At 37.6% G+C, this 15,074-nt stretch overlaps 1 long non-coding RNA gene across 1 annotated transcript in view; it reads right to left on the bottom strand.

Annotated features, from left to right (window-relative positions):
* LOC106032328 (uncharacterized) overlaps positions 1 to 8,848 on the bottom strand; it is a 39,472-nt gene extending 30,624 nt beyond the window's left edge. The window contains exon 1 of the long non-coding RNA XR_010831169.1: positions 8,441 to 8,848. This is a non-coding gene — a long non-coding RNA (uncharacterized lncRNA). The remainder of the gene's footprint in view (positions 1 to 8,440) is intronic.
* Positions 8,849 to 15,074: the final 6,226 nt, after the last annotated feature.

Genomic DNA, 15,074 nt, shown 5'->3' with positions numbered 1-15,074 from the left:
ATTACACTTGGAGCTGCCTGTTGCAGAGTTAGCATTTAGAGTCTGGAAAATCCAGCACCAGCCCAAAGCTCTGGAGCTCTGGTGAGTGAAAATTCTTGCTTGATAGTGGACATGCTACAAATTCTCCTTGAATTAAGTTACTCAGGACTAGAGGTGAAAGATTTTAGGACCTCCTCCTACTGCCCATTGAAAATCACATTCACAGAGATAAACCAGACATGCCTGCAAGTTTCATAGAGCAATTGCAGCACATAGCTGGATAGCCAGAATGTATAACAACTTTCCTTTAGGAAAGACCATGCATGCTCTGATGTTTCCAAAACAAAGTTTTCTTGGAAATTCTGGCTAATTTCTAACAGAAATTAGAAAATTCCTGGCATCCATCCAGTCCAGACTAAAAACATCTGAGTAAAATTTTAACAGACTAGAAAAGCTGCTTTACATCTCTAGATGTGACAGCAAGATTTGAGAACCTTGTTCTGTGTTTTTTTCTCCCCAAGACACTGATGGTAGATATTTCAGAATCAGTTTTTCCTATTTTCTAGTGACATGTAATGTTCTGGGTGCCCATTATTAAGTAGCAAGCCTTGGAAATGTGCTTTAAATACCAATAGCTGATGAATCTCAGTTTTCCTACAAACCAAAACTGAGTTCTCAGATTGGCTTGCAGCCTCAAAATCCAGAAACTTTGCTGCTTGTTGTTCAGTCAGAGCACATTCTAAAGCTACATAAAATGTAACCCATAGAAAATCTTTATCTATAACATGGATACAGATACTTTGTGATCATCCTTTGAATCCTGATTTTATGATTCATAACCTGATTGCATGCCAGACTGACAAGGTGAGGCATCATTAATAAAAAATAAAAAAAAATCTTTGGGGTATTAAATCTCCTTTGCTGCACAGAGTAGGAATAACCTAGACATTTCTGATTGGGAAAGATGACCATCTATTATATGCAAGATATAAAGAACACCTGAGTTGTGTTAAACAAGGATTTAATTTAGAAGTGCTATCAAGGAATTGTCAAAAGAATCATATACATGCTTATGCATAGAAAGTTAGTGAAAAAAAAAAGAAAAAAGGAAAGAAAAAGTTATGTGTAATTTGAAGATTGTAGGCATCTTTTTCCCTGAGTTGTCTGCATTCACAAATGAATTCTTACATTTGTATATCCATAGCTGGATAGTGAATAGAGATTTGAGTGTTTGCTGAGATAAGTTGACATGTGAATCTGAGTCTTTACATATGTGATTCATTTATGTTGCTTTAGATTTTCAAGGGAGGATTATTCAGGGGAAAAAAAAAATTGACCTCACTGAAGACTGACTGAAAAATATACTTCAGGCAATCATTTTAGTTCCTTGGGAATACATAAATGATACAATAATGTTCAGATATTATAGTTCAGATGGCCTAGAATTACTGATCCAGTATGTAAGGCTTTACAATAAAGAGAAGAGTTATTGTCTGACCTAGAAGCAGAAGCTTCTTTAAACTGAATAGACTTAAAAAGTTCTCTTTTACCAAGTTACACAAACACAGATGACTTGGCTTCTGGTTAGTGAATGACAGTCAAAGAAAACTGTACTTAGGGACTTCAATGTGAGGTGGAGTTAAAATACACAGAATATTGACTCTGCAACACAGTGGAGCTAGCCCTGCATGGAATATGGCTATGGTGGATTCTGCAGGTGAACTCAGTACTGACATTCTGGGAAATGTGTTACCATCCTGCATGAGTTTTATGGCTTCTTTTACCTTTTGATCCATACCTCTTAAAAAGTTGATGGAAACAGTTTCAATAACATTTTTGTTTAATGTTACTTCAGAATGTCTTAAGGGAAACCTTTGTTATACAAAACCAAGCACTACAAAAGTGATCATTATTGACCACTGCAGATTCATTTAAGTCCATAATAATCTGCCACATCTCTAACACTCCACACTGCAATGCCTAACTTTGGACAGAATTATTTTTAATGCAAGTTAAAAAAAGAAAATTTAATTTTGTCATGTTAGATGAGCGAACACAACCCCGTGAAAAACAAAACACAAAAGTCTCTGACCCCTCCATGAAAATAACTTGCATTCTGCAAAGCAAAACAAGATAGTGAAAAAGCTTTTCTCCTCCCAAGTATGCAGCTAACACCACTTCAAAAGCTGTATCAAGTGTCAGTACACCACATTAATAGGCTGCTTAAAAAGACATGGACAAGTTACTCAGTTTCTTGTGGTCTTCTCTCATAGAAAAAATAAAAATAAAAATGTGTCTTCAACATTTTTGAGACTGCCTGGCAGAAATATAATTGAATTATTTATCTTTCTGTTTGGTCCTGCTATAAAGCCAAATATAATTTAATGAACAGCTCAAAAGCCATTATTGGGCCAAATTCTCAGTCATGGAAGTAATTTCATTTCTTGTGTGTTCTATGCTGCAACCAATTTAATTTAACTGTGGGGTCCTTCAGCGATAACTAGTGTAAAACCTGTTCATAACTGTCAGTGACTGGCACTGAACACAGGTCATATCAGCATCTAGGGTAGATTCCTATGGATTAATTGATATTAATGAAGCTACATCACTTAACATTCACTGCTAAGTACTTTCTGGTCCTTGAAGAACTGGACCTGACAGCACTGAGAAGGTGACCAAGTAAAGCTCATAGCTAAGGATCTTAAAATGGCTCCTGTTCAATTAGAAGAACTTGTTCGTTAAGTTATTGCAAAATAATTTAGCAACTACATGTAAAATTTTCAAAGCTATTCATTGTTTTTCAAACAAGAGTGCAAAAAAATTACAAAACACTGAAAACACAAATGTTTAAATATCACATTTGTGTCATCTCCCCTGAACTTTGATGCTAGCTACAGTAAAATTAATAATGTTTATAATTTCCTTCTTCCCGTTGTCTTTTCAAATTGTATCCATACTTTAAGTACAGAGTGGCAAAGTTTCAAAACATTTTTTTCTTTTTCCCATTTTTATTTTCTTAAGCTTGACAAAGTTTCGAGAAGTTAGAATAAAAGGCAATGCATACACAGAAGTCCCAGACGACATATATTTTTTTTATTCCATACCCAAAAGAGGGAGAAAAGGGAAGCAAAATTCAAAACTAGAGATTTAGGGCTTCCAAATTAAAATAAAATAAAATAAAATAAAAAATTAACAACCTTCTGTACATTTTACTGTAGTTTCCCATAAAAAATAAATTGAAAGCAGTATTTACCAAGGGAGAAGATACTTCCAAAAAGCCTGCACTATCCATGGGAAACATGTTGTTACATTTTTAACCAGATCTAATTTAGCCTGAAATATTTCTGATCTATTCCTATCAGGGAGAACTCCTGAGATGATATGAAAACTAACCTCACCTACCAGCAGAATTAGAAACGATGACTATGTCAGTGTCAAAAGGCAGGGCTCATTCAAATAAAATAAAAAAAAAAAAGGCTATGTGAAGAAGACATTAGTAAATCAGGCAGTTGATCAAAGTGACCATTTGATCTTACCATTTGAATTTCAGCTCTTACTTAAACCAACAATAAGACAAAATAAAACCAATTAATGCTTCCTTAATTGCAACAAAATGAAATGGTTTTGTTCTAGTTGTACATCAGAACAGCTCTTCTAATTCTAACAGCAGTATCTTTATAACTGGAGGCATGTGGCCCAACATAAGCTTCCTGAATTTCAAGCTCCAGCCTCAGTTGCACTACTGGCAATGAATAAAACACTCATCTTTCTGCTTGTAAAATGAACAAGGTACATCTGCCAGGCATGCCTAAAACCATTATGCCATATTTACAGGCATTCAGTACAGAGCTTGTGATCAGTCCGTGCTGCAATGAAGTATTTACACTGGGTTTTGTTCAAGAGAGAGAGCACAGAATTTTATCCCTTAATCTGCTATGAAGCTGGGTACCGACAAATCACCTGCATACCATTATGATGGCATTATTTTCTATATGAACATTGCAAGTACACAGAGCACTTTACAAACTAATACAGGTCCTACCCTGATGACTTTGTAACTTAGATATCTTTTGGTCTAAATCATTTCAAATTTGTCAAGGTATTGATAAAATTGTGCTGAGAAGAGAAGCAATGTCTGATAATAGAATTATCAAGCAAAGAAAGCAGCCATCCTATCTTGCCAGCACAAGACCAAGCTGAAGCAACACTAAGCACAATTTCTTTCTGTTCAGAATTCTGAGAGTACTTACCCCCATCTGTACAGCAGATTTAATTCAAACTTTGGGGAAAACAGTCACTATTATAGGGCTTAGAGCCATCAGAATCTCTGGAACTATTTATAAAATAAATAGAAAGAAATTATTTACAAATAAAGTGAAGGAGAATAAGCTGCTATCCACCTCTTCTTCTCAAGAAAAAAAAATGTTGCTGCTGTTGCTTATGATTAGAGAAATGCTTAACATTGTGCTTGTCTTCCCTGTAGCAGATGTGTGCAAAATTGTAATTTCCAAATGCATGATTGTGAGCTACAGAAGAGACCAGGCTGTCCAAACACTGTTGTAAAGGAGTCTGAAACTTTTGTCTATGTTGCTGTTTAACTCATAGGAAAACAATCACACACTACACAGAAATGTTGAGATTTTTGCTGACCATTTCTAAGGATGGCAACAAAACCCAGAGATAGAGATAGCTCTATATTTTCTGATAGAATGTTTTTTCTTAAACAAAAATGCCAACTCCTTGAAAAAGAACTGTTGCCCAGGAATGCATCAATTCCAGCAAAACTCCTATGGAAACAAGACCGGACTGATCAGAGAGGTACCTGTTTTCCTCCTACCTTGCCAGATTTATTCCTTCCCAATTCCTCTGGCAAACTGCTAGAGAAGTAAAAGCCTGAAAACCAGCTGCCTACTTTGGGGCTCCAGAACTGCTCAACTAATGGACTCAGTAATGACATGGATGCTCAGAAGCCCCAGGATTCAAACCCTTCCTATACTGTTGTTGTTTTTCCAACATTGTGGAGAACCTTTGGAAGAAGCTGGAAAACATGCTATGACTTCTTCGAAAGAAAACTTTGGACCTTCTACTGCACCCAAAATTTCACAATCTCATTCCATGGTTCTGTTTTAGAATGATTTCATGCAGACATGTGCATAGTTTTTAGTTTTCCAGGAAACTGGGATTCTGGTTTTGAATGAATCTAGAATCCTAGATATTTCTCAGAATGACTGGAAGTGCCTAAAACCTGTCTCCACACTCTGAAAAATTCTCTAATTTCTAAGTTTAAAAAAAAAAAAATCTGAACTCTTACCATTGTAGAAAAGCTTGTGCCTGGAAGACTTAAACTGCACAGTCTCAGCATAAAGACCTCGGAGAGACATAAAAGTTGCCTCCAAAATTTGTTCATGCTTCAATGCATTATAAATGTCTCTTGTTACTCAAAATAACAAAGTAACAGAGTTTTTTTGGCATAAATCCAAATCAAAGCTGCAATAAAAAGTCAATGTTTGCATAATACTCTGTCAATTCTTGATAAGCACATTAATCAGGGATTCTTGACAATGTGTAAGAACACAGAAATATGAGATTAATTCAATGCACATTTTATTTTTAATCACTGTCCAGCTATAAAGTTATTTTATATATGCAATATATCATAGCTGTTTTCTGTATAGATGATCCTGTCCCTTTTGCTTCAGGAAAAGTTACATAGTGCACTCTGTGGGATACAAATTGAATGTGCAGCAAGACAAAAATAAAAGGATCAATATTATCATTTCCCACAGATTTACAAGGATTTCAAAGTAATAGGTCTTTCAAAATTTGAACTGACTATAATAGCTTGGAGCTAAATGCCTACATGTTATTTGAAACCTTGCTGGTTTGTGAATATTGATCCTATATAATTTTTATGTGCTTTTATGAATAATGTATAAATGCCTTGAGCTGCAGCTAGGTGCTTCTGATCAAGGAAAATAAGACTGTGAAATACATTTAAAATGGATTGGATGCTGAAGTACAAGGTTAGCTCCAAGTGTGAGCTAAGCTTGGGAATGTCATGCAAATATAGAAAATTGTCACAAAGAGTTTGGATTTTACGTGATGTCTTTAAAAGTGCGTTAGCAAAAAGTCTAGACATTATGGTGAATATTAGGGTTTTTGAATCCCATTGCTTCTCTGCTTAAAGAGGTAAGGACAACACATCCAGTTACTAGTGCTGTGAGAAACATTTGGTGATATAGTGATGAGGACCGCACCTCTAGTAATGACAAAAATACCTGTGTTCAGTGGCCATGTTTTACAAGGTTAAATATTTCAATAAACCACCAAAAGACTCATACTGTTTAATGCACTCCTTTACTTAGTCAAAACAGAAGGACTAGTCTACTAAACACTGGAAGTTGAAATGCCTGCCCTGGCCTAAGTACTTTGAGTACACCTGCACTGCACGAGAACACTATCATGAGCCGTGTAGGTATCAGAAGCATACCCTCGTGTTCCTCACACACAGGTTTTTCACACAGTCTAGTTGCCCTTGACTGACCACCACATGGACAGATTTTTGCACTATGCTGTGGGGCCAAATGCTTAGAGTTAAACTGACTGGTGTGGTATTTGTTCCACGTTTAAAAACAAATGGCTGGTGAAATTAAGTTCCCTAATGTAATAACTATGATATTTTCCCAAGCATCTGATGAAACAAAACAAAACAAAAAAAAAGGAACTACGCAGAATCCTGCAAGTGTTGATCTGGAAACCAATGTTCAGCCACTTGCACATACAGTAATTGAAATTCTGTAGTAGCTTTGAGCTACATATAAACTGTCATAGTGGAGCAACACATGCCCTGCTCCCACAGCCAACCAATATGGAACTATGACTTTTCATCTGGACTCCACTCTCATGGGGAAACGCAGAGATATCATGCTAAGGAAATGCAGATGTTAACCAGAGGACAGTATGCGCTGGTGCCTTAAATACATAGAAGCTGTCAACGCATCCTGCTGCAGGTTGCAGTTTTTTTTCTTTTATTCAGCCTTCCCGTAGTTCATATGACAGTGAGTCTTATAATGTGCTACTCCCTTGCATGACCTGACTTCATGCCCAAATGCAGTAACATGCAACTGAAAGTCACATCCACCAGACTCCCTCCCCTTGCATTCACTGTATTCCACGACTGCCAGAGATCATGATCCTGCCCAGCAGGCGCTCAGTACTAGGGCTGTGACCATATACATCTCCAGGCTTGCTTTCTGGAGAATTTCCAAATAGCAAAATGAGAAGATTTCAGCAGAGTTGGCACAGGCAAGCTGCTCAAACAATGCTGGTGCAAGTCTAAAACTGAAAGCCACATACAAGACATGGAGGGCCAGGGACACAAGCCAGCAATGGTGTGCAGCTCAATATTTCCAAGAGGTATTATGGTAGGGATGCATCTTATACTAATGCAAGATCCTTTGTGCTGGAGCTAGAGCTGCACAAGTCAGAGTCTGAAAGCCAGCCTTCCCTCTGGGTATTTCAGCACTGAAACATAAGATGTGTTTTATCATGGGTAGAAAGCCACCTTCCTGTCACCCCGCTCCTCTGACAAGTCACAGGAAAGCTGATAGTCAAAAGCATCAAACGCCATGAGTCTAGATCCTGTGGCATATGTACATGGAGGAGGAGTATGGACAAGGAAAGGAAAGAAAAGGACAAAGGAAACATCAGCACATACACATAAATGAGACACATGAACTGTAGAGTGAGTCAGGAGGTGGACATAAAACTGCAAAATCACTCCAACTTCAGAGAAAGGAAATTTCAACTTTCAGGGAGCCATTTCATGCCCGTCTTGCCTGTGGCCTGCAGACAGCTGTAACACCAAACACTAGGCCAGGCTGTGAGTAGCAAGTCACATGATGCACATTTGAAGCACTGAGTAGTGTACCCAAACTGTAGGCTTCCCAAGACAGACCAGATGCCATGGCAACAATTTTAAAATAGTGCAATACATCCTGTGATTATAAACCCTTCTCCCCACATTGTCTGAGTAACAGCACAATTGGTAAGGGGGTGACACATTAGACTTCTTTTTCTTTTCCATTCTGCTAGACAGACCTGATCTTAGGACTGCTTTTTTAATATGTTTGATTTTTTGCCATTGAACTTGGACCTTACTGCTTTTTTAATAAATACAGGGACAAGACAAAGCAGATTTTGCAAGCTGAAGATTATTGCAGCCTGTAGAGGTAGGCAGTATCTTCAGAAGGAAACTGCTTATCCACTGGGATAGGCCTTCGCTCAATAAACCCAGAACTAGATTTGGAAGATAAATCAACACCATTGTGCCGCTGGCCTAATCCTGGTTTGGGAGGTGCTTCAGGAGTAAAGTTTAAACCATGAAATTTGGTCAGCAGATCAAGATGACAACATTTTCTAGGAATACCATCACTAGCAGTCGTGGGTGCAGATAACTTACCAGGCTTGTCCTCCATGTTGGCAGCAGGCCCTGTGTTTACCTGTGAGACCCTCTCCTCCTGTGCTACTACTGTGCAGGTTTCAGGGACTCTTCCACAGCCCTGCCAATCACTACAGCACTCAGCAGACCCTGAAGATATAATCCCCAGACACATCCTTGAGCTCTTGTCATCCTGGCCAACCTACTGAATGTGAGCACCACTCATTTCAGTCCCAGCTGAGGTGCATGAAAGAACCTCAGCTGTTGCTGTGGGACTGCGGGATCAGGGGAAGGAGAGGATGTACACCTTATTTATAATACCAGAGGATTCTGAATTTCACTAATGACTGTCATCCCTTACAAGGGAAGATACTTCAGTAAGAGAACTTCCTCACATAACTCTTCCATGATTTGACTAATACTGTTCAGTGAATGGCCTCCTCATACATCAATCTTTTGGAAACTGCATTTATTGAGGTTCCAAATTTGATCTTACAGTTAGTTTAGGCAGGTTCCTCGATGTTGATTTAGGTGTCACTTAAAAAAAAAAAATAAACACATTGGGAAATCTTTGTTACTCTCTTTGACAGTCAGAATGGTTTCTAGACAAATTTAAAATCAAAACCAAATCTGTTTCTAGAAAACAAGGAATTCAGATTACATAGATGCAAATACATGGCAGGGGGGTTGGAACTAGATGATGTTTAAGGTCCCTTCCAACCTTAGCCATTCTGTGATTCTATGAAATACAATTTGTATCATGAAACGTGCTATTCCATGTCCCAGATTACTTGGTTTTAATTGCAAACAATGCAAGACTCATGGATGACTGGTTTCAGCCCAAAAGAAACTATTAAAAACCAATACTTCAAAGCTCTACCAGAAAAACAATGTGTAATGGAAATTCTGACAGGCCTCTAATTAACCAATGAACTTTTTCTACATACTCTTTTGCAGCTACACCCATCGGCCAGAATCTCTATTGGCGATACTCTGCTGAAATGATTATGTGCTGGTGGAAGGATATGCTAATAATAATAGCCTGAGTAGGACTAGAAACTATTAGTAAGCCCTATCTGATGTTGAATACACGAATGTCATTTAAACACTTATCAAGTTAGGAAACGGTGAATATTCGTCTTTTAAAAGTGCAATATCATACACATCCAATTGAACTTTAAATTTAGCTTTCTTTTCAGCAGGTTTTCTACTAAGGAGACCAAAGTGTGATAAAGGTTAAGTTTTGTGAATGTGTGTAGAAATTCAGACATGCCTACCACATTTGTTTTTTCATCCTCATGAGCTTATATTTTATATTCCAGAGAAATCCTTTCCTGTGATTTATTCCTTGTTTTCCATTCCACAAAAATGTGTGCCTCCCAAGACACTTGTTTTCTAGCTTGTAAACCTCAGAACATCATAATTTTATCAAATATAGACACAGAGAAAATAATTTTGAATGTAACAGCGTGAAAGCTTAACACGTATTTCTCGTTAGCAGCTTTAGCAAGAAGGGGAAGGGAAATATGGTTTCTATTCACTATTTATTCTTCTATGAGCACCTTCTAGTATGACTTCTCTCTATCATATTTGCCCCAGCATATTCTTGGTAGAGAAAGAACTGTATTTAGGCTCTTTTGATCTTGATGTATTATTATATACTTTGCTGCATAGTTTCAATTGAGAAAGCAATACAAAAGGAACAGTCTTTCCCCTTAAGACGTAAAATTAGATGGTTTGTGATTTTCTTTTTTAGTTACTAGGGAATAATTGAAGTGTGATGTCGTGAAACATAGGTTGGCAGCTCACTGACCGGCTCACATACTGACTACATGTTTCACAATGCAGAAGATTGAAAAGGAATTATTTTTAGACTGTCAGACACGAGGTCTAATAATGAAGGGGTCATGTTTCAACACTACTCTTGTGTATATCCCTACAGAGATATGTCTACCCATCATCTGTAATGCCTGCTTGACCTCTGTGAACAAAGCAGTCTTATCAACAACAGCTGCTGCAGAGAAAGCCCAGAGAGGGAGAAGAGTTATCTGCTTCTGACTTTTGTAAATCTCCCTGTGAACTATTTACCAACTTCAGTGTCCAGGTGGGACCACCACTCCAGCAGTGCTAATTTCACAGCTGTGCAGAGACTAGGGAGGAAAGTAGGGCAGAATGTTGGTCTCTGCTTAGTGTTTGAGGTAGTTTTTTGCTGCTTTTGCTTTTCTGTACTGGTAAGATAGTGTAAAACATGGCTGAGATGAGTCTCTTCTTTAGCTCACTTGCTGTCCAAGCAAGAAAATTTCACAAATGACTTTTACCATTTGCTCTCCAACCTACAAAAGATGCTCCACAATGACAGGCTGACTAGTGTCACAGATCTGGGAGCTCTGGGCTTTAAACACACCAAGCTTCAGGCTTCATGTTCTGAACCGCTGTTACATGCACAAGTGCTACTAATAAAACTCGATCTCCGAATTCACAATAGCAGCTAATAAATTAGTAACATAACATTTACTTTATTTTTGGATCTTTTCTAAAGAGCATTATTTCTATAAACCAAGTTGTAAGCTGTTCTCAAAGAGGGAAATATGAGAAAGAAAACAGGCACAAATAATTATGGAGAAACAACTGAAAAAAATGCCAAATACTGTCACAGCCCAGTGTGCTCGTGTGTGGGAGAAGGTAACAGAAAGGAAGGTGCTGCTGAAGCCATTTTGTTTCAGTTAGATAAGAACACAGAGTTACTGGCTGAAAATCTGTACAGATGGGCTTCCATAATAGGAAAACCTGTACTAACATAATATTCAGGGACCAGAGTGGACTTCTTCAGAAAAATAATAATAGTAATAAATAATAATAAAGAAAGGGAAAAAAAAAACTTCTAAGGAGGAGAGGTTCAATGCAACATTTTATTTAGATTTTTTTATTTAGAAGGCAGAAGATACCTGCACAACTTCCTATTTATGTCTTCTAAGCATGCAATACATCATTAAAGAAATAGGATTCAAAGATTCACTACGGAATTTCTTACTTTTTGTTTCTTTTCTTTTTCATTGTGTCTTCAGTAAAATATGATATCAATCATACAGTAAGCTTCTCTCTCAGAAGTGCTATTAAATGCGCTAGGGTTAGGAAATACACATCAGACATTCTGGTATTTCTACAGAAATAAATACATACTGAAGTAGTACCACAGAGCATTAGAAGGGATAAAGTAATAGTTTAAGCAAGCTTCTGAATGTTTTTTGAGTTTGGGTCTCTTTTCCTCACCTAATCTGTGTCAATAATATTAACTAAAAACAGATCCACAAATATTTACCATGTAAAGCAGAAACACATGCAAGGCACTTCAGAAAGCTCTGTTCAGCAATCCAATATTTGTTTTATTCAGTTCAACACCAATACACTGGGATCAGTGCCAAGGTTATGAATGCCGTTGAATGAATCCCAAAGTGTCCTCTTCCGCTATGTTTTGAATCCCCATTAGTATAGTTCATTGTAACAATAAACCTCACCCACTTCTCACCCATCTTTCTCCCTGTGGAGCAATAGACACTTTACTTAAGAACTTTAATCTACAGAGAAACACATTGATAACACATTCCCAGCAGAAGGCTATTATATCATATCAGGGACAAAATACTTAACACGAGTCATTTGAGATTGAAACAAGATTGCAGACATGTATAGCAGATAGCACATATGCTTCCAAACACCAACAAACCCATCACTTCAGTAGGGCTGTAGGTCTGTTACCAAGAGGAGAATTTGACACAAGTACTGTAATGCTAGAAAACCCAAGGTTTATGTGGTTTCCCAAGTTTCAAATGGTATTGGTAAAATTTATTTCAATAGTAGTACTGGATAGTTCAAGCAAAAATGATTTTACAAGCAAATTTCATAGGCACACAAAGTCTCTTTCATCAGTCTCCTTCACCTACAGATAAAGTTAGTAGAACAGTATATCCCATCTGTGTTGCAAGATAAGGCTGTGTGTACCACATCCAATTGCTTTCTCAGTCAAGTTAGGACCTATTTTATCCACTACGTATTAAAAAAAAAAAAAAAGAACTGCCAAAGTAGCCTGTGGACAAGGATTACCCTCTCCTGAGTCTAGTCATTCAGAACTGATAATGCTTCTGAAATATTATGACTCCTGCAAAAGTAGAATAAGATTGTTTCATCCACCACAGTATGCTTCTGTGCTACTTGTACCACTACATGATTTGTAAAAATTTTGTACAGATAGCTGACCTGTTGATATAAAAACTAACTGTCATTTATCAAACACACCACAAAATCTGCTTTCTTGGTACTAAAGAGAAACACCCATTCCCAACTTGCATTTACAGTTTTTTTGATTTCTTTCCTTTGAGAACAGGGGAGCTCCGGTACTCTCATGCCCCTTGTGAGTTCACCATCCAATTACCTATCATCACCCAGCAGTGAATCACACCCTGAAGTTAGATTTAGTAGTTTGAAAATTCAATTCCAGCAAAGTTCAAATGAAACAGGTCAAAGGGACACATCACTGGTAACTCTGAGAGCACAGATGTTTAACAGAGACAAGTTTAAATTTCATTCTGGCAATAGTTTAGCCTTTGAACTCACAAAGAGCTTAGCCCGTTTAGCAACAGAGTATCCACGACAAATTCATTTTCCTCAGTTTGTTTGAGTCAGTAATACTTATACCAAGAGCAGTGTTATTTTAAAGCAGCAAGAAATTTCTTTATACAAATAACGTAGAAAATCAGTATTTTAGTCTCTATGGAATATTCCATCAAGTAAATCCATTAGGGTTGGCAGAATGCAATTGCAGTGATTTCTATCTACGAAACATTTAATATTAATACTCTTCCATATTTCTCTGTTAGTAAAAGAATTAAGTATGTGCTTGTTTTTCAGATGAAGAAATCAGGCAGAAACATGCCTTTGTCAAAAAAAAGAGATTGATACGAAATTGAAAATTAGAACACAGAGCCAAGTATAAATATTAGCCATACTGGATCCTAAAGCTCTGTAAATACATGAAAGACCTACCACCTTCCTTAATCTCATCCATTCCTTTATCTTGTGGCTAAGGAACAGGTCTGGGGTTAGAGTGCCTTACATCTTATGCCAAAGGACCCTACACAGTTCTTTAGTGATTATGGCAGAGCTCCTCAAATACAATTACATCATCAATTACTACATCAATTGCATACTTCAACAAAATATTGCTGAACTAAATCAATTATTGTTTGTGACGTGTGTTGAGTTCCTATGTGGAAGTGTTATTAGACAGCTTCAAGGACTGAAATAAGTTAATCATAGAATCATAGAATATCCTGAGTTGGAAGGACCCACAAGGATCATCAAGTCCAATCCTGGGTCCGCACAGGACCACCCAAAAATCAGACACCATGTCTGAGAGCGTTGTCCAAACACTTTTTGAACTCAGGAAGGCTCAGTGCCAAGACCACTGCCCCGGGGAGACTGTTCCAGTGCCCGACCACCCTCTCAGTGAATCTTGTCCTCATACCCAACATGAACCTCCCCTGTCCCAACTTCTTGCCCTTAATGAACAAAAGGGGGCAAAAATGAGGGAAACAGTCTTATATACAGAGAGCATTTAGTTCACTATAACAAGCTTTTCAAATGTTGATCTCTTCAATAAGCTCAAATAAAAAGCAAGAGATCTTTTTACACTTTTAAAAGTTCAAGTTACTGTAAATTATTCTGCATGTTTAAAAGGTCTGGTTTACATAACACAGGAAGCCTGCCATTACCTTTCTTTCTCCAATTAAAAACATATTATAATGTAATTTACATGAGATCAAAAAGAATAGAGCTTTGTTTGAAATAAGTTATTTTATACAAAATTACAGAGAACTTTCTTATATATTGTGGGAAAAGTTGAGGACCTACAGCTTGTTGAATAGAAATTACTTTGGAATGGTTTTCATTTTGTTTTCTGTTTTTTTAACTTCAGTATTACTATGGTTTCCAATGGAAACTGCACACATGTAAGAATGTAAAATCAGACTCTTGGCCTACTCTTTTTTATGTATAAACATATAGTGTATATATATAGCATATACATATACATACACTTGTAACCAGTATATACATATAGTATATATATCCAGTATCTCCTGGAACACCATCCTTAGGGACAGAGGAGCTGAGCAGAACTGACAACTCTTTAAAGATATTTTCCTTAGAGTGCAAGAACTCTCCATCCCCTTGCATAAAAAAAAAACAGGCAGGGAGGGCAAGCAACCAGGATGGCTGAGCAAGGCCCTGCTGGTCAAAGTGGGGCACAAGAAGGAAATGCACATGCAGTGGAAGCAGGGTCACGTCGCCTGGGAAGAGTACAGGGATGCAGTCCAGGTGTGCAGAGGTGGGATAAGGAAAGCCAAGGCATGAATGGAACTGAGCTTGGCAAGGGATGCAAAGAGTAACAGGAAAGGATTCTATAGGTACATTGTTCATAAAAGAAAGGCCAAGGAGAGAGAGTGTACCTCCTCTGATGGATGAGGAGGGTGAACTGGTAACGACAGACATGGAGAAGGCTAAGGCACTCAACAACTTCTTTGCCTCCGTCTTCACTGACAGTCAGGATTCCCAAGTCTTTTGATTTCCTGGACCCATAGATGGAGGCCGGGGGATCAAA

This window comes from Anser cygnoides, chromosome 4 (genome assembly GCF_040182565.1).
Source record: "Anser cygnoides isolate HZ-2024a breed goose chromosome 4, Taihu_goose_T2T_genome, whole genome shotgun sequence".
Taxonomy (NCBI): domain Eukaryota; kingdom Metazoa; phylum Chordata; class Aves; order Anseriformes; family Anatidae; genus Anser; species Anser cygnoides.
The sequence above is the reverse complement of the archived record's forward strand: the minus strand, read 5'-3'. Positions and strand labels throughout refer to the sequence as shown.